This window comes from Cygnus atratus, chromosome 16, assembly GCF_013377495.2.
Source record: "Cygnus atratus isolate AKBS03 ecotype Queensland, Australia chromosome 16, CAtr_DNAZoo_HiC_assembly, whole genome shotgun sequence".
Lineage (NCBI taxonomy): Eukaryota > Metazoa > Chordata > Aves > Anseriformes > Anatidae > Cygnus > Cygnus atratus.
The window spans coordinates 3,931,832-3,951,233 of record NC_066377.1 but is presented as its reverse complement, the minus strand read 5'-3'; the positions used below and the strand labels follow the sequence as shown (position 1 = coordinate 3,951,233).

At 41.8% G+C, this 19,402-nt stretch overlaps 1 protein-coding gene across 3 annotated transcripts in view; it reads left to right on the top strand.

The window, feature by feature from the left end:
* CDH4 (cadherin 4) overlaps positions 1–19,402 on the top strand; it is a 455,912-nt gene that overhangs the window by 389,672 nt on the left and 46,838 nt on the right. The window lies entirely within an intron of this gene.

Here is a 19,402-nt window from a genome sequence, read left to right as displayed (position 1 = left end):
ATCCTAACTTGGAATGTAAAACCACTTCCGTGCTCTGTCTTGACTGTTCCTACGTTTCTTGGCAGAAGCTGTTGCAGACACCAGCGTTCAATCCTTTCAAAGTAAATGTCACTTGATGGCGCAGTCATTGTCAGCACGAGCGTCCCACTTGCTCCCTGCTTCCCCTGGCTCTGGGGAGCGGCTCTGCACCTCATGAGCTGGCTGATGAGCAGCTCATCGGGGAGCAGTTTTGAGGGAGATCTTTGACTTTCTTTGGCTTCCCAGAGGAATTCATAATTATTTCCTCTTTTATCATAGAGAGCAGCTGTAGGCTTCAGCACCATTAGAATTGCCCTGGTAATTTCACAGTGTGGAATTTACAGCAAACAAGGGACATTAACGTTAAATAAATTTATGCAACAGCAACCCTCACCCAACTCATTAAAAGTGTGTGCAATTTTTAATGGATGTTTCAGCATGGCATTTGATAAGTTTGTTCATTTCTTTTCCCAGTCCGTTAAGTATACATATATATACCCACACATACATTTTTCTGCCAGAGGTATTGGGAAAAGGTGGCTGGGACTTCAGATGTCACCTCCTTGCAAACACTTTAAACATGGCTATAATCCCGACTGCAGTGGAGTGAAGAGAGACTGAAGGGCAGATTTGTGTGTGTGCAAGTGCAGGTCTGTGTGCAACTAAAATAATCCAATTGAACTATGTAGTGATTCTGAATTATGTCTATTTGAAAAGACAGGATATCATAAAGACTGCTAATATGGTGGAAAATTATATTAAGCTGAGACAAGACAAAGTTGATTATGTGCTAGACTAGTGCAGATGTGCCTGGCGCTAGTCGTTTATGCATATTGATTGATCTTAAATATAGCAGAGCAGAGGATGGGAGTGGTGTTTGTATGGTTATTGATTTTGTTTCAACTCCTTGGGCTGTCATCATAAGCTTTCAGATCCAACTATCCTGACTGATGCAACTCTTGATTAGAAAGCTTGATAAGAAAGCAGACATCAGACTGATGTTCTACCCAAAGAGAATATACCGGTTACATCCTTTTAGAAGCAGACTGTTGTCCTTATTTCATGGAGATATTCAGAAGCATGCCAGATCTTTCTATTTCAGTAGAGCATGAATGTAAAATTCATTGGAAGACTGCAGCTGGGCTTCAGCAGGTTTTGGGTTGACCCTAGACTTGGTGTGTGTTACTGACCTGTGTTGTGCATTAAACAGTTTGAGAGTGCTCACGTGAATCAGTTTACCGCATGATTCTCTTTTCTTCAGGTTGGTAAAAGGAGGTAATTTGATTTCTTAATTGATTACCTCTTGCTTTTGCAAATTTGCACAAGCAGAACTGTTGTTTCTCCACCTCTCCTACGCCCCGAGCAGTTAAGCTGTAAACAGGAGATTTTTCAATACCATTCCTCAGTTATATTCGTATTCCTCGTGAGTCTTTATTAAAAACAGTATTCGTTAGTGCTGCTGTGCTTCGGGCCACTGACCTTTGCCACCAGGAAGCCTGCCTTGCAGGGGCTCTGTAAATCTGCTGGCATCATTTGCATGGAGCTTGAAACATGATGTGAATCAAATAGGATACTAGTTTTCTGATAAACAAGGTATTTAGGATTAGAGAGAATTAGACCTTAAGCAGTCAATATAATCTGTGGCTGTTTGCCCTAGCACTGCCCTAATCCAGGGTGTCTGTCCATGTGCATGGCCATCTCCATCCACCTTGACACCAGTGTGAGCTCCGTGCAGGGGAAGTCTGCTGACACAGATGAGTTTTGATGTCGATGGTTCAGCTCGATGTTGAACTGAGTGCATACTCTTATTTTGAATTATGTTTGAGCTAAGGTGAAAGAACGCTCTCTGTGATTATAGACATCAAAGACAATATATTGAAATTCAGTTATTATAATGTACACATCATTTATCAAGTCCCTGCCTAATAATGCCAGCAATTGCTGCACAGAAAATATAGCCTGATGGATTGTCTGCTTCTCACCATCGTACTGAAGGCCAAGAAAGGCAAACACAGAATTCTTTCAGAAATGTCAGGCTCAGGCTCTTTCAGGCTGGAGAGAGGGGCTAAATCTGAAAACCACAGGGCAGTCAGAAAAAATTCATAGACCGGGGGAGAATTTCAGGGAGCTTTGCTTCCTCCTCTCATCAAGAGCAGGAGCAACCCACTGACTACATGCAGAGCATGTATGACCTTTTGCAGAATTTGGCCTGTTTTAGTGCCTGCTCTTGAAATGCTGCTGATCTAAAAAAAAGCTCTTTTTCACATCTAAAACAGCAGTGATCCAGACTTAGATCCATAATAGCCAATTTTCGCCTGGGATCTAAAAAGTGGGTTTGAAACATGAATTTCAAATAAAAAACACCAAAAAATAAATAGCAGAATATATTTTTATTTCTTGAGGAATTCTATTCAATTCCTGTTTCCTATTTTGACAGGGTAAGTTATACTTGGGCAGGAAAAAAAGAAAGCCCACAAACATAATTGCAACCATGTCTAATTAGGCAGAGCTATGTAAATTTAGCGTTTCTACATGATTATAAATGTCAGGAGAGCCTTAGATAAGACATGAGAGTTTTGAGTATCTCTTGTGTACCTAGTCTAAAATGTCCTTATTGCTAATCCTATTCATCTGGAGTTGCTTCCTAATTAGAATATTTATGGACTAATAAGGAGGTGAACAAGACACTCCAGTTCTGTTCCAAAGGTGAGAGTAGGGATTCATTAGACTCAGCGTCTCTGTTTTGATTGCTGTACAATGTAATTAACATTGTGCTAGACAATCATTTTAGATTTACCTTAACAACAAATATTTAAGAAGATTCCTGTTGTTGTTCTCTCTTTGAGTCTAAGACTGCTGAAATCAAGAGCAGTTATGTCATCAGCTTTGAGGGATTTTGAGGTTCCAGGAAGGTTTTTTCCTATTTTATTTTGCAAACTGTTCTGACCTCTGTTTGTCAGTTGCCGATGCTTTTGAGTCTTGTCCTTACTAGCTAAAAGTGAATCTGTTTTGCATATTTCTTGAAAGCACATTATATCACTGAGATATATTTAATAGCAAATGCTTATTTCCATTTTTTTCCAGAATTTTCAGTTGCATGGCTATATCCAGTGACTTGGTATAAGATAATAATAATAATAATAATAATTCTAAAGTCAGGGATGGTTTAGCTGTTTTTAAGTTACAGTGCCATGAGAGCACAGTTACTGGCCAACGTGCAGTGCCTGGCTGTCTTTCTGTACAGACTCCTCGAAGGGGCTCTCCCACCAGGAGCTGCTGAGCCCTCGCACAGCAGCAGCAGCTGAAAGGCTTCCCACATCCAGACCAAGATCGTACCAGAGCTGAGCCATGAATTTTACCCCACTGGGTTGTAGTCCTTTGTGATCCACACTGGAGGGTGCAGATGCTTCCCTAGTGGAATCTGATTGTCTCCACGTTTCGTACCTGAGGCTAGGTCCAGGCACTCCCACCATCCCAGCCTGAGAGCTGGGCTGCAGAAGGCATCTTCCAGCCCAAAAGGCAGTTTCAGCTCTCCCTCTCTCCATCTCCTTTTACTTTGAGCCTTACTTGGGTCTGAAAACGATGTCACCATAATAAATACAAGCTAAACTGCTCTGAAATAGATTCTTGCCAATGCTGTGGCCAGTCTGAAAATCAGTTCTTTTTCAAGAATAACCTGTTCACAGCAAAACCTGGGGGTTTTGATCTTCTCTATTTCCTTTCCTTCATGTAACAAGAAATGGACTCTGTTGTCTGAGAAAACAATGTTCTGTTACTTTAAAGGAGTTGTCAGAAAAGTTGTTAAGACAGCAAGTCACGTTACTTCAAGTCTTCTCTGTATAAATTATTTAGGTACGAGAATCTCATAGATAATGATAAATATAGCATCATTCTACTGCTGATGGAAATCATTACCAGCCATTATCAACTTTAATTAATATATTCACATTATTCAAATCCAGGTAGAAAATGTTCTTTGGCATTGAGGCTGGAATTACATGGTTCGTGGCTTTTGTGCAGCCTGAAAAACAGCTGGCGCTGGGGAGGCAACTGGGGAAGCACTGCTGAGATGCAGGGTCCAGCATATCGTATGTCCTATAGTCCTCACCCGTTTTCCATGCCTGTGCCCAAGGGCAGGGAGGTCTCTTGTTTCCAAAGGATGTTTCTCTCCTTTGCGCGCTGCTTCCGCACCTGAAGAGCCTTGCTGTTGTCTGTGACATCTCAGTTGTCTCCGTAGCAACCAGGGTAATGCTGGGGAACAGACAATTGAAGATGCTAGGAAAGAGCATTGGTAGCAAATGTTCTTTGCTATGAAAAATGATTGAAAACAAACAGAAAATATGGGCTAAATAAACCTCTGCTAGTTCTAAATGGAATGTTTCTTGAAAATTTCCATTAGACCTCAGCAGCTCTTTAAATAAATAACCAGTATGTCCCCTTCCATCTGAGGATTTCCATCTGTTGGTTTTGTTTGTTTGCTTCTTTCCCTTTTACAAAAACATCGGGGCCCAATTCTGCTGCATGCTGTATACACGGCCCCAGAGAGCAGCAACCTGGCCTCCAAGCATCTGGGAACCGCAGCCTCAGTTTTATGTACCCAGTAAAGCAAATGAGAAGATTACCTGAGGAGATGCCCCTGCATCCCCGCTCATCCCTTTCATGCCCACTAGCATGCCAGGGCCTCGGCTTGAGCTCACATCGTGTCTCCTCTACAGGCAACACGATAATTCCTGGATAATTCCGCCCCCCCCGGATGCACGCCTTCAGCACTTAGATGGGTGGAGCGTGCCCAGCCCAGGATGGGTTTCAAATTGAGTGGTGAAAATAGCTTCTCTGTGATGGGCGTTGTGTTCTCCACATCTACCCTTCCCAGTGGCAGGACTGATTTTGTTTGGGGCAAGATCTATCATCTAAATCAATGACTCCATGAGCTAATGGTTTAGTTAGAGACCCTAAGGACTCAAAGTAAGGACCTGTTACAGCTGGTTTGAGTTAGGGCTTTGTTTCTGCTGTCAGATAATAATGTTTCTAAACCTGGACTGTTCTGACATTTGCTATGAGAAAAGAGAAATAAAAAATCTATACTACTCCCATTAACTGAGCATAAGGTAAACACAGCAGTTGGTGGGATGAGATAAAACCTTTTCACCTCTGGGACACAAATGTGAGTGCAACTTATGATAAAATTAAATATATTTCATGATCCTACCTTATTCCCGATAGGGAGTTAATCCATCTCACAAAAACCTTGGCACTTAGTTACACAGCCTCCAGCTTTTTCTTAGGAGAAACCAAGGACCAGAGCCCTCCATCCCTGCACAGCCTGCGTGAAGAGGATGGTCCCACAAGATGCCCAGGTTGTAGAGCATGGGAACACAGACACTCCACAGGTAGTCCTACAGCTGAGATGGTTTTATTTGAATTCCCCATCATGACCAGGAATTCTTCATACCACAACATACCATTCCTTTCTAATTGTCAGGAAGTATCAGAACTAGAATAAGGGCTAACATTTGCAGCTAAGGTAGCCTGGACAAATAACAGCTAATGCGCGGCAGCCTGAAGTGGAATGAGTTACCCAGACTTTCTGTAGGTGAAGGGTTGCATGGAAGCAGGTCCTGAGAAGTGACAAAAGCGCTGTATATCCATACCACAGCTTGTCTCAAAATAAAATTTTTATATATCCTTAGTCTGCAGTTAACTTTTATTGGGCTAGTTCTGTCAGTTAGGAATATAAAGCGATGAATTGCTGCCAAAACTTTACAGTAGATCTAGTTACAATGGCAAACAGTCTCTCCCTGCCGTAAGTAATTCTGCTCAGGAAACTGGTGCATCTCAGCAAAAGGACTTTTCTTGCACATAGAAACAGGTCTCAGCTGAGAGCGAGGAGAAAGGAAGTAACATTGCCAGGATGGATTTGATCAATATAGCTTTACTTCTGTGCATAAAGGCGGCTTGAAACTGTATTCAGTATCCCAAACTGGGCTCCCCAAACTGATGAATGCCACTGAAAAAATAGCCTTAATTCCTCTGTCTGTTCCTCGTTTGAGAAATAGGGATAATTCCTAGTTCACAGAAGTTTAATGATTATGAATTTGTCAATATTTATGCCTACAAAGAAAATAAAATATGCCAGCATTATTTATAGCATATCAAAAAGCTCGTCAGAACAGCATCATATATGATCAGGTCATGGGTTAATTATCTTGGCAGAATTATGCATTGCGATTTTTCATTCCAGTCTGTTAGTTTTGAATGTCTTATAATGTATGCTACTAAATTCAGGGTCATTTTGCTTCTTGTATGAAATTCAGCTTTTCCATACAAATATATTTTTTAAGAGAAAATGTAGCCAGAAATGGAAAAAACTGAAATGCTGAAATTCCCTCTTGCAGCTATTAGCCAAGAAACTGCTACATTTCTCCAATTATATAACCACAAGAATTATATTTTATCACATAAAGATGGTTGCATGTTCCTCTTTCATAGCAAGTTCCTTCTAGCAAGGTGAAGTTAATTCCACACTGCAAGAATCTGGGAGGTTGTCAAGTGGTTCTCTGTGGTTCTGACTCCTTTATAAGATTTCCCCTGATAAGATGGAACCAGCTCCTGGTCACTTAAAGGCCTTTGACACTTGCAAAGATCCCGTGCATCCCTTAGATGACAAAAAGCATTGAAATTAAATGCTGCTTGATTAAAGCTCTGATCTGAGAAAATTAAATTCTACCTTCAATTATTGGAATGGCTTGTGGCTACCATGCAATCCTCATGTTACATATAGTCACAAGAAAGAGCCCAAGTTACCCTGCCAAAGGTCTCTTTTACAGTTGGGACCTTTGAGGGTCTACTCGCTCCTATATGAAATTAATAAAAACGGCCTTTACATTTCACACTTTGTACATCAAAACACTTCTTTTGGAGTACTTTATGAAAAAAAAGCTCTTCTGACCTGAGCTTCTCCTCCCACGGTTGACATTGAGCAGTTTGTTTCCAGGATGATAATGATCGCTCTTTTTGTAGTCTCACCTGGACATACGGTGACTCCGCTCTAGGAGATCTGATTGAGGCTGACAGGTCCAATATGGAAAGGAGAACGTCCTGCTCAACTCAGAGAACGCTCGCAGTGGCGCTGTGCCAGCCTGGCTTTTCGGTCATTTAGTTTATCAGCAGTTTCCCAGTTTATCATGAAGCTGTTCATTCCAGTTCCTCACTTCCCCAGGCTGAAACCTTCTCTCGTCTGAAACCTCCTGAGCAGGCAGTGCCTTGAGGTGTACAGGTTGTTACTCTCCAGAGCAGCAAGCACCCACCCTGCAGAGTGCTGAAGTCCCACTGAAGCTGGGCTCCTACAGAGCCGGCATCATGTCCATCATAGACATCCATAGGTGTCTGCAAAGCTTCCGAGTCAACAGGGGCTGGGTTTCAGACCTCACTGCAGTGTTTCTCTGCTGAGTCTTTGGGCCCAATTGAAACCAAAACACAAAAGTTGCAGACATCTTCAACAAAAATCTAAGTTTGCTCAAATGTCCTGCAGACACTTTCTATTGCAAACCTATGGTCAATGTATCAATCGATATCTTCCTGGGATCTATCTGCTTCTCATTCCCCAAATGTTGTATCCCAGAGAGCAGGGAGTGCTGCGAACATCAGCAAGCTCCATGGGAAGTGCTGCACTATTGACTGCTATCTGCAAATATTTTATTTTTTTGGTGGCCTTCCTTTTGTAAGAGTACACATATTCATTCATGACTTGACTCAAATTCACTAATGCAATGTTTAATAAAAAAAAAAGCTTTTTTATATTTATCTAGTACATCTACATATAAACATTAGGATCATTAGCTTCTAAAAAACTGCTGAAATGCGTTACTTCAAAAAGTGTAGCATTTTATCCTTCATTAATTCTAGATCTTGTTCAGTGAGTGATTTGTAGCACCTAAGTGATCGTAGCTATGTTGGATTTTGTAAGTTATCCCTAACTTTATTACCGTATTTTGCTCTCTTCTTGCTTATTTTTTTCTATCAGATTCAGTCTGAATTGTATCCCTTCTTCTACACCGAGACAGAGTACAACCATCAAGTGTTGAGTCAACTGCACATTTTCATTTCTTGCACGTTACGTCTTTGCTGTGATTAATATATACAAAGTGAACAAGATCAAATCTTATTCATGTTCAAACATCGTCATTTCATGGCATGGGTCACAATTTCCAGCCAGCTGAAAATTCTTCCGCTTGCAGGATAAGCTTCTGGCTACTTTTCCCACAGCATTGAGGATCTTCTCCTTTGCACCTGTATTCACATAAAATTTGTCTTTTCCACACCCAGCAGGGCTTGCAGGTTAGCTCAAGGATCATCCATGCTGCAGTCGGAGCAGGGACTGGATCAGTGCCATACAAAGCAACCCAACAGTTGCTGCTTTAACTAAAAGGTTAACATATTTTCATGGGTTTGGGGATCAAAGTTTGTGGAGGAGAGAAATGGTGGAGGCAGGTAGGACTTTTTGGGTTAAGTGCTGTGGCACTCAGTCCCCGGCACCAGTCCCGTAGACAGAACATAGTGATCTGATCTGTATTCCTCCAAGGTGTAATTTTTGTGATGGCCTTTAAACAGGGGTCTTCCAGTTCTGCCTCCACTAACTTAACTAGCTCAGTTGGTCAAATCTGGAGTATTTGTGTACGGTACCTGGAAGAGCATAGCCCTCTTAAAAGCCAGGGAAGCGAGGCCATTTGCAGCCAGAGCTCTTTTTGACAGAAGCCACCATTAGTATTTCCAGCTTCACAACCCAACCGACTTTCTCTTCCAGCAATTCTGTCAATCAAATTCTCTCTCAGCAAATCGACACAACATGACCCTACCCATACTGTGTAAAGCAGCTCTTAAGGGAAATACAATAGGGAGCATCTCACATTAATCTCTTCTCAGTTATTTGATTGTTTTTCACTAACCTTTCATTCTGCCAAATTTAATTAAATCAGCTGCTTTTCCAACTATAACATGTTCCTCCATTATTTGGATGTTCCTTTCAGTTCATAAGGGTGAAGGCATATATGATATGCAGCTAGCAAGAACTTAGTCAAGCTATTTTCTGAAAAGTGAGGGAATAATTCTCAAGAGTGAATAATGAATAACACCAAATTCATTTATTTTATCCGTACCATACAGAGTCTACACCATACAGATTCCCAAGACTTGTGTTCCTCTCCTGACTGTCATAAATTTTAAAATCCAGGATCCTTGTTATGGTGTACATACCATGTGTAAACACATAGGAGTAGAGAAATGGCTTGAATATATTACATCGAATATATATTACATTGATTTTATTTTTTTAATTGCTGCATTGATAGGATTTACAAAACCTCATGCTGCTAAGAATAAAAAGCTCTGACTACAGCAGAAGTGCCATGAGCGCAGAATTTCGAGCCTATCTGCAAAAATGAGTCCAAGTATAAATTATGAGCAATATTATGAATATTTATTGACCTACACTGATCTTCTTGCTGATCTGTTTCAAGCTTCCAGCCCAACACAGCTTAAAGAAGAAGGCAGTTTTACCTGGATTGTAAAAGTTTTTTTTCCTCTTTTTAATCAAGCCAGATATACCAGAAAACAAATCAGGCTGATAAAAACAGAAGTGACGCTTACAAGAAAAAGAGCTGTAACAGCTAAATGGCTTAAAGCAGAGAAAGTAAGAAAACAGCATGTGGGGCTAATGATGGGTGGTTTTCAGGTTTCAGAATACATTAAGGCATTCTCCCTGTTTATTAAATTGCTCTGGCAGCATTTGACAAAAAAAGGTTTTGCAGATTATAAAAGTGCAGTGGACATAACTAGGATTTTTTTTTCCTAAAGCCTGGCCTTTGGGTAAGCACCAAGAAGATACACACTAGAGGAAGAATGTGGTTTTGCACAAGTCCAAAGAAGGTTATTTTTTATTTTCAAAAATGTTTCTTGGTTTGTTGTTTACTTTCCCTTTTCTGTGGTCTGCCTGGGGTTTTTGTTTTTTTCCTTCTCTCTCAACACTCACTCCTTTTGTCAAAAAGTGGCAGACACAAACTGGAAGCAGCATCAATTTACTGCTGGCAGATTTTCCAAAGAGCACCTCTCAGCAGCGACAGTTGCTGTGTGACCACCTAGACATTGAACTATTGCTTGTCTCTTCCTGTCCAAGAAAAGCTGGACGTAATTTCACGGTTTTACAAAAATTGCCTCAGCCAAAAGATAGAAGGCTTATACCTCAGGTCTCCTTTTAAGTGCTTTGCAAGATGACCTGGCATCTCTGGGGCATAAAGCCTGCAAAATATTGATGTGAATTGAAAGCAGTGTGTGCTAGGTCTGAGTTGCTTCCTGTCGATGCGGAGATACAAAAGAATACCAGCTCCTGCAGCGATACCCAGCGCGGTTACCTCCAGCAGAAGGGTGCTGGTGCTGGGTCCTTCTGCAGCTCTCCTCATCGGAGTGTCTGAGTGCTTCAGCAAACTAATGGATTTTATTCTCACGATATCACTGTAAGATAAGAAAGTGTTTTCATTTCATTTTGAAGTGTTATTTTCAATTTCTTTGAGGCACAGAAAAATTAAATGACCTACTAAAGGTCACTTGGGGAGTGTTTGGGAAAATGCAAAAGAAATCCAAGCTGCAGCCTGTAGCCTTAATCACAGTCCTACTCTTTTTTGGCACCAACTCATTGGCTGTAGTCATAATCAAAATACATTATCATAGATATTCGTCATATCTCTTTTTTTAAATGAAATTTACTTGTAGCTCATACCAGCTCACTGTCACACCCTTACATGACTATCAGAGGTGACAATCAGAAGTATATAATTTATTTTCCTTGTTCCGCTCCTAATTCCTTGTGGACTTGAGTCTGATCTGTAGTTTTGATCACCAAAGAGTGAGATGTAACCTATTTCTAATGATCCTGTGATTCTAATTTATGCATTAAATACAAACCATATAAGAAGCCCATTTACTGACAGTCTTTCTAAATAGGAAAGTCAATACTGTCCAAGGACTACAGATATTCTTACAGTGGGTTTTCTGGTAACAATTTTGTTAATAATTCTGATAATAACTTTGAGGTAAGTCTGTAGTGCCTGAACATCTTTAATAGACTCAACCCAGATGCCTTCATAGGACTGCTGGAGGCATGGAAACCTATTAGGTCCATCAGTAGCAGCATCAGTAAATAAAACATTTCAAGACTAGGTAAAAAAAAATGCTGCAGAACAGTGGCTACTGCTTGAAGTTATTGTTGTTTTCATACTTATCTTCTGAAAAAAGCCCAGTCCCTATTTTCTATTTGCTTCGGGCTTGGTGTCTCATTTGCCAAGGCTGAGTGGAAAAACAAAAAAGTCTCAACAAATATTGTGTCCATGTTATAAAACCTCCCAAAACCGGAAAATGCTGTCACAATCTTCAAAATAGAGGTACCATTTAGATTTTGAGTGAACTTCAAAGAATGAGATTGATTTTAAAGCAGTATTTCAGATCCAAAAATATTGCGTGGGCTGAAGTTTTTCAAACAGCTGCATTCGAGTTCTGATATTCTCCTATGCTGACATATCAGATAAAAAATTTATACCTCCAATCCCCGCCCTTTGCAACTCAAAATCTAGAATAAGTACCAGGTTAAACAGCCCCTACTTTGGTATTAACCTTGTATATAGTATATTTGAAAACGTGCCACTGCCTTAAGAGGGGGCCAGCTGGGGTGAGAGTGTGGGGAACCCTCTGCAAGATGCATTTGGGTCAGTTGACTCTTTTGCTGGGTGCATTTTCCAGTAGGTCCCTCTCCTCGCACAGAAATCTCTGCATTGATATTCCTCATGTGTTCCAACACAATGAGGTTTCAACCTGAGAGTTTTTTCAAAACCTCGATAGCCCAGGCTCAGTGCCTGATCCCCAAGGAATAAAAATAATTAAATAAAAAAAAGTCAGATGGATCACACTCATCTCTGTTTGTTTAATACAGTCCTTATTATGCACAGTATTGCTAGCACAAAGCATTAAGAAAATAATGAAAATGGTCCACCAGGACAACCAGTCTGTGTTACCATTTTCAGTTATTTTGATATGTCTGCTATTGCTTTTTTTTTTTTTTTTACTTGTTTTTGTTTCGGGGCTTTTTAGTGTTTGGAGTTGATATTTCTAAGCTTCCCTTTGTATCCCTGACAACTAGCAAATCGCTTTCAGAGATGAGATTCTCACTCAAAAACACCACTCCTGAAGCTGGCTCTTCAGCAAAATCATGACTCTCGCAATAAAATTAGGTAGGTGAGCAATTCAGTTTGGCTCATATACCTTCTGTCCTGGGGGCTGTGGACACAGCCAGGATGCTGGAAGGCTTCTTGTGTGGCTTTCAGGGTCTCCTCTGTACCTGAGGTGTGCTTAGGGAAGGTTACACTCACCACTTCCACTGCCTGAGTAACACAAAAAAAAAGCAGCCAGAGGCAACAGAAGCTGAACTGCTCGGTCTAACACTACTAAGAGGCCAAACAGAGTAGGCTCCCAAAGGGCTTTCCAGCTCTCTGTGATTTTATAACCTCTTTGTGATCACACTCACTTTCTTTCAGGTGACTTTTAAAACACTTCCTTGTGCTTTCATATGAAAGCTAAGGTAGCTCTCGCTGGGTGTTACACACACCACCAGGCGTTGTTTTGCTTTCAGAAGCCACCACACAGAAAATAGCTGCTGAGCTGGAACAGGGAACATTTGCACTTCAAATTCAACATCCACCCTGGTCAAAGCTGAAAGATTTGATTGTGTACCTGCTGGTTGTGAACAGGTTAAAAAAATCTGCAAATTGCAACACATTAAAATATTGTCTTAAAGTGCAGTAGCTTAAGAGATCAGTAAGGTGTGAGATCCCCCAGGTTACAGGGCCCAGAAGCTGCGAGGAAAAATGTTAAAAAAAAAGCTTAACTCACGGTTGTTAATCACACTGCTAGATGAAAGCTGCTTATTAAAGGTCGATTGTCAATATATGTGCAGTGCCAAATGAAAATCTGGAGGTTAGCTTGTGGCCTCTGGACCTTTATTTGTCTCAGAAAAAAATTGGCATGTGTTAGACTGATTTATAAAGATTTGTGGGACAGTTCTCCCAGCATGGTTTCGTGGGTGAAAGCCGTCTTTGTTTCAGCCAGTGAGTCAGAGCAAACACTGGAATTGTTCATCAGGATGACTCCTGAATAAATATTGTCCTTCTGCCCTTCTTTTTGAGTCACGGCAACTCCGTTCTGCAGGCAGAAATCCCCCACCGGGTGCAAAGTTAGTGGGAGAAGGCCTCTACTGCCTGCCTCCTCTTTCAGTCCCAGTTAAGTAAGTCTTATGGGGCAGCAGCACAGTGGGAAGGGGATGAGCCATGGCACAGGGCTTCACCCTTTGAGAAGAGAAGAGAAAATCTGCTGGAGTTCGTCCAATGTGCACCAGCGTTTCCATGCTCCCAGTCTCTGCACGGTGCCACTGGGCTGGATGATGGCTGTGAGCTGTGGTTTGGATGGCATAGGAGCCGTCCAAGGCACTGCAAAGCCCAGTTCGGAGAGCTGCAGGTGGTGGAGGCTGGCCCTGAGCTTTTGCAGGGGTGTAGAAACGAGGTGGGAAAAGCAACACCACTCTGCAGCACTCCAGATGCAAGGCTGCTTCTCGCCTGCTTCGAGCAGCCCAGGTTGCAGGAGGGAAGGAGCTGGAGGCATTTATCAATATGAGAATGGCAGGCAGGTCAGTCTGATGGGAGCAGGAATTCAGGGCTCTGACCTTCTTGTCAGAAGCCAGGATGTTTCTCATCAACACCTTTTTTTTACGGAGGAAAACTAGCTTAATTAACACGGCACCATTTCCAGGAGAGGAGACATCAGCATCACTAGAGTTAGACCACGGCACCACTCCTGCCCGAGAGCTCTGCAGTTGCAGATAGCTTGTAAAATCAAACATGCCCAGATGCTCACGGCAAGGGAATGCTGTGCCATGCTGGGAAGAAAAGCAAACACAACCCCAGCCAAATGGAGAAAATAAACTTGTCTGTTTGCTTCCCTGCTCGTGGTTGTGCAGCAGCGAGTGCCCTGCTTCATTTTAAAGATGGGATCCTCTTCCTTGTTACAGTCCTAGCGGGAACGTGAAATGCCTCTGATAGCAGCCAGACCTGTATAGAGACATCGGGATGGAGCAAACTGCATCCTTTTAGCTCAGGCAGCAGCAGCGTGTGCATTAAGATTCATGGGCCCACGGTTTGAAGTCTGCTGAGGGTGCTGCCTACATGACACGATGCTGCACCACCTGTACGGAAGGAAAAGGTCAAGCTCTATCAAAGGCTCAGCTCGGCTCAGGCATGAAGACGAAGCTCGCTGTCCACCAGTCCCTGAGGGGGCTGCCGGAGGTGTCCGGCGTTCTGGTTGTTCTGTGAAAGCTGCCTTCTGCAGCGAGCTCCCAACATAGGGGTTTCTTCTGGGAATCTGTGTTCATATTTAGCCATGGCTAAGTAGGGAGCGTTACGGATACTTGAAAAGGTCTGCCTGTGAGCTTTCTTTAAACAATGGCTAATTAGATCTTTGGATAGATTAGATCTTTTGGATAAAGCATTTCTGCTAGAGTGAAGTGACTGTTGGGGTATTTGTTTGTTTTCATATTGGCTTTCCCTGCCATGTTACACTGTTTAGTACTAATGTGTTCGTGGGCAACTGTCTTATACCAAAAAAGCAAACATCAAAATTTTTGCTAGCATGTGAAGAAAATGATTTAGAAAACAAGCCAGAGGAACATCCCATACCCTTCTCATTGGCAATGTACAAGTTAGGGGACATGAAAAAAAAAAAAAAACATAAATATAAAGAAGAAGATATAAGGATAGCCAAGAGAAGAAATGCAACCTTTTTTTTTTTTTTTTTACCAACTTCAGATTTTCTTTCTCCTTCACCAATAGCTTTCAACTCAATAAATCCCACAGCAACATCATGGTAACCTTATTTGCTTTAACAGACAGGATGCTAAATTTAATTAGTCATACATTTCTCAGGAAGTGGTAATTAATTGGACAATATTTGTACAGAGCTTTGAAAATGTAGGTCCTAATTTTGCAAACCCTTTGTCCATAATGCAGATTAATTTAATCACATAATTACCGCATTTCTGGACTTTGGCTTCCACAGTTACCCAGCACATATATGGTATATAATAATTGCATGTGTAAACCAGGAACAGCCATATTCCAAAAAAATATTCTGCATGCAAACTTGGAAATTGGGATCACAGATAGCATTTCATTACTACAATTTCATTTAGAAACTACTTTGCTCTTTTAGACTGTCTCTCTGAGTGTGATTTACTTTGGTTTCTAACCTCTAATAGCAAGGCAGGGGAAGTGAGGCATTGTCTGCGGTGCCAGCCTGCACCACGATGGGCAGAGCTGCTTGCAATAATTGCAGTTTTAGGGGGGCACCTATTCCTTTGTTCGTGCCTGTGTAACATGCTGGTTTGATGTTATTGATCGGTGTTAAGTCTTAAACCATTTTCACCCAAACAGATTGTGGTATCTGGACTGAAAGGGCTTTCCTCTTTTTGTCTTCAAAAGTTGTTTGAACCTAGAGAATACCGAGGGAGCTGATTTCTGCTTTAGCTCAATTTGTCGTAATTTCTACCTAGACCAAAAAGGCTTTACCCCTAATTTAATATACTCTTTTGAACATTTTTCTCCCCAGACCTTGTGTTAGATAGTTCCTCCAGCATCTCACGGCTTTAGTGGTGAAGGACCTACTAATTTCCAGCCTAAATTTATTCAGGGCCAGCTTATACCCATTCGTTCTTGTGTCAACATTGTCCTTTAGTTTAAATTGCTCTTTTGCCTTCCTAGTGTTTATCCTCCTGATGTATTTATAGACAGCAATCATATCTGCTATCAGCCTTCACTTTGCTAGACTAAACAAGCCAAGCTCTTCTAGGCTCTTCTCCGGTGATGGGCTCTTCACTCCCAGCACCTGGTCGGATCCGGGTTGCTCAGCGGTGAATACAAGTGACCTGGATTGTGCTCAGCATCCAGATGAGCCCTCAGTGCTTGGCACAAAGAAATACTATCGTTGTATCTGCAAGGCTAATACTGTACACGGTGCGTTCGACAATGCTGTTTGTCTCCTGCTGCACAGCAGGGAGTTGGTGGGATGCAGTGCCAGTCCTTCCTGCTCACGTCCACTAAACCAGCTGCCACAAAAGTCATGTTGTCGGTCCCTTGCTGCATTATGTTCTGTTCTGTACTGAGAAATCCCATCTTGTTTCTGTTATCTCTGGTTACCCTTCTTCCAAGCTGTTACCTCTTCCTGCACGAGTTGCTCCTAACTTTTTTACCAAGCCCTGAAACAACTTCCCATTAACCAGCTTAAACTAATTCTTCAGCTAATTCCCATTCTCTGGAATTTAGCTGATGTATGTCTTTGTGGCTCTGTATCAGATGATTGACAGAAAAGCGGACGGATTAGATCTGCCACAGCTGCTTAAATTATTCTTTTCTTTGTAATTTTTTTCCTTCAAAAGCCCTTCTTAGTTTTTAGGTCAGACTAAAAGCTCAGCACTTATCAAGATCAGCTTTTTTTTTTTTCCATGACTGAAGTAGAAGTAGCACATTCACCTTCATCTAGCATGAAGATTTGCTAGATTTATTAAAAATACCAGCCGCTGGGCCTCCCAGTGACTTCACTGGGGCTGGGTTTTCAGTCTGCCCCTGTCAGGGCAGAAACTTATTTCTTCTGTTCCACAGCATCACCATCAGAGCAAACATAGAGGAACTATTTCACTTTTCTGGGTTAAGACTATTCAGTGCTACATCCATGCTGTAGTTTCTGCCCTGTGCTACTTAAAATGTCACTTCTGCAAAGAAAGGGGATATCAGAATTATTCTGTGTGATCAAAACCCCATCAAGAAAATGTCTCGTATGCTTGGGGGCACGGGGCTGTCTATTTTTTTTAATAGTGGTAACAATAATAATAATAGTAGGACAACAAACTGAGATGCCCCTGGAGATGCGGTGACAAATTGGAAAGACATGTTGAAATTGAAATTGATTGAATAGTTCAATAAAATCAGCTTAATGCACAAAAGCAAAAAGGTTAGCTACAGAAAAACAAAAAATCAGTAATTTCTTGTCTGCTGGGGCCAATCTCACTGAAGATTGAATTAGTTATAAATTTAAACTAGGTACTTGAGTGTGCCACCTTTATGTGCCCACATTGGAGGCTTTCAGATGAAAGTGGATGTGGATGGCAACCGAGTGCCTAAAGGTCTGACAAATCCCAGTCTACTTTCATTTACATGTTTTCCTGTTTGACACAACTTTACATGCCAGCCAAGATCTTTCTCTCTGTCAGACCACACTTCTGCTCTAAATAGGATAGTTGTGTCTTCAGCTGAGGAAAATCAGAGCACCTTTGGTGAAGTTTGCACCAGGATTTTAGCTCTGGTTGGGTCCCTGATTGCTGCAGCTGCCTCTAACCCTGAGATGCAGTGCCTGTCTTAAACATTTCTGCTCCCATAACAATCCTGCCCGATCACTCCATGCATTTGTGATCTGCTATAATTCCTCACATTTTCTCACCAGGCTTGGACTCTCTGTGCTTTCTTTCATATGTGCAGCATTCCTGTGTTTTCCTTCCTTCTTCCCATCCACATGAACCAGCTCGTTGTGGCTAGTACCTTACTAAATTCTGGGCATTTTCATTTTTGGGTTTGTATTATCTGATAGATACAATCTCTTTTTAAAATTTATTTAATGTAGTGTTCTGAATTTGTTCTGGAATTTTTATGAACACTGTGCTATGATGCTTGGTGAGCTGCATTTTGTTAAATAAAAAAAAAAAATGATTGTAAATCTGAGATTAATAAAACCGAGTCTCTGAGTACACAGACATGCAAGCATGTCATCAGAGCGCGTATAATTTAATATCTGTACTTGGAGCATAATGGTGAGGCTAACAGAACTCTTAAATGAGACTTTCTAGTCCCTTTTCCCCTCGTGTATGGGAGGATTCATTTTTTTTTTCCAGTGGAAGCTTTGGTTAAGGGCCAAATGAAGCCAACTAGAAAAGAGCTGAAGGCAGCGGGAGGCTTGTAGCCCAGGTCCCAATACGAGTCAGTTCTGTACAGACCACATGCGACCTTACCCAAGGTCTGCAGTTCATTCTCAGAGCTCAGAAGAAAGTTTGCCTGGCAGTGGCAGGGTTTCAGGACCGCTTTTGGCACAGAAGCCGAGCTGCCTCGGCTCCCACAGCCCCGCTCTGCTGCTGGACCTGGCCGTGCAACCTCGGTCTGAAGACAGGGGAAAACGGAAAACCACAAGGTTAAAAACGAAGAGCCCCCACTGCTGGAGGCTGTTTCCTTGCCCTCGTTGATGGGAAGAAGGAAGGTGTGGTTTTTTTCCTGCGGAGGCTGCGGAAATGTTGGAGCTTTTAAAATGCTGGGCAACAGCTATGCCATCAGATAGGAAACGCCGCGTTACACGGCTCCGTCTCACTGCAGCCAGGAACATTAGAGGTGGCTTTGCCATTTAAATGTACTATTGAATTGCGGTCTCTAATGTGGGCCTCCGACCTGGTGTTCTAATTTCTGTGGAATCTGATTGCCACTATTTTTTAACTATCTTTCCCCTTTCTATGATTTAAACCTAATTTGGCTCGCAAGCATTTGGCTGGTTTGGGAATACTTCTGTCAGTCTCCTAAATTGTCTGTAAGAGGGAAGGAAGGCAGGGCAAAATATGAAATAGAAATTACATTCATTAATAAGGACATTTCAGCCTTATGATTACTCAGTGCTTTACAAATGGAGCAATGAATGGCAACTTTTTTTCAGGAGGAAAAACAAGGGCTAACAATAGTTTCTCCCTCATGTTTTATTATACAAGGTAGCAAGAAATAATGAAAGTACATTTCCATAATATATTCCAGTTGCAAGGTGCTGATGGATCCTTATGTGCGATGTCTTGTCAATTTAGCAGATTAATATCTGTCAACTAAATGAGCTGAAATCAAGATAAAGCTAAAATTCAGATCTCTGTTATTCTAGCAACTCAGAAGAATTCAAGAATTAAAGCAGTTACAGCAGTTCAAGAGTGTTTGTATGGGAGTAAACAGACCTAACTGACCTAATTCTCACCCTTTGGAATTTCAAAGGACATCTGACATTTTACATGAGCCTGTAACATCAGCAAAGGAAAGGGCAGCACTCAAGTAGCTGAACCGGACTCCAACAGCAGGAAGCAGCCCAGCATGCGGCTGCTCCGGGCAGGTCTCTCCTCCCATCGAAGTCCCTCCACTTGGCTTTGCAAAAAGCTTTTCCTGCATAACATTGTGCTTCCATCTCATCTTCACACCTTTGGACTCTCCACTGCTCCACCAGAGCCACT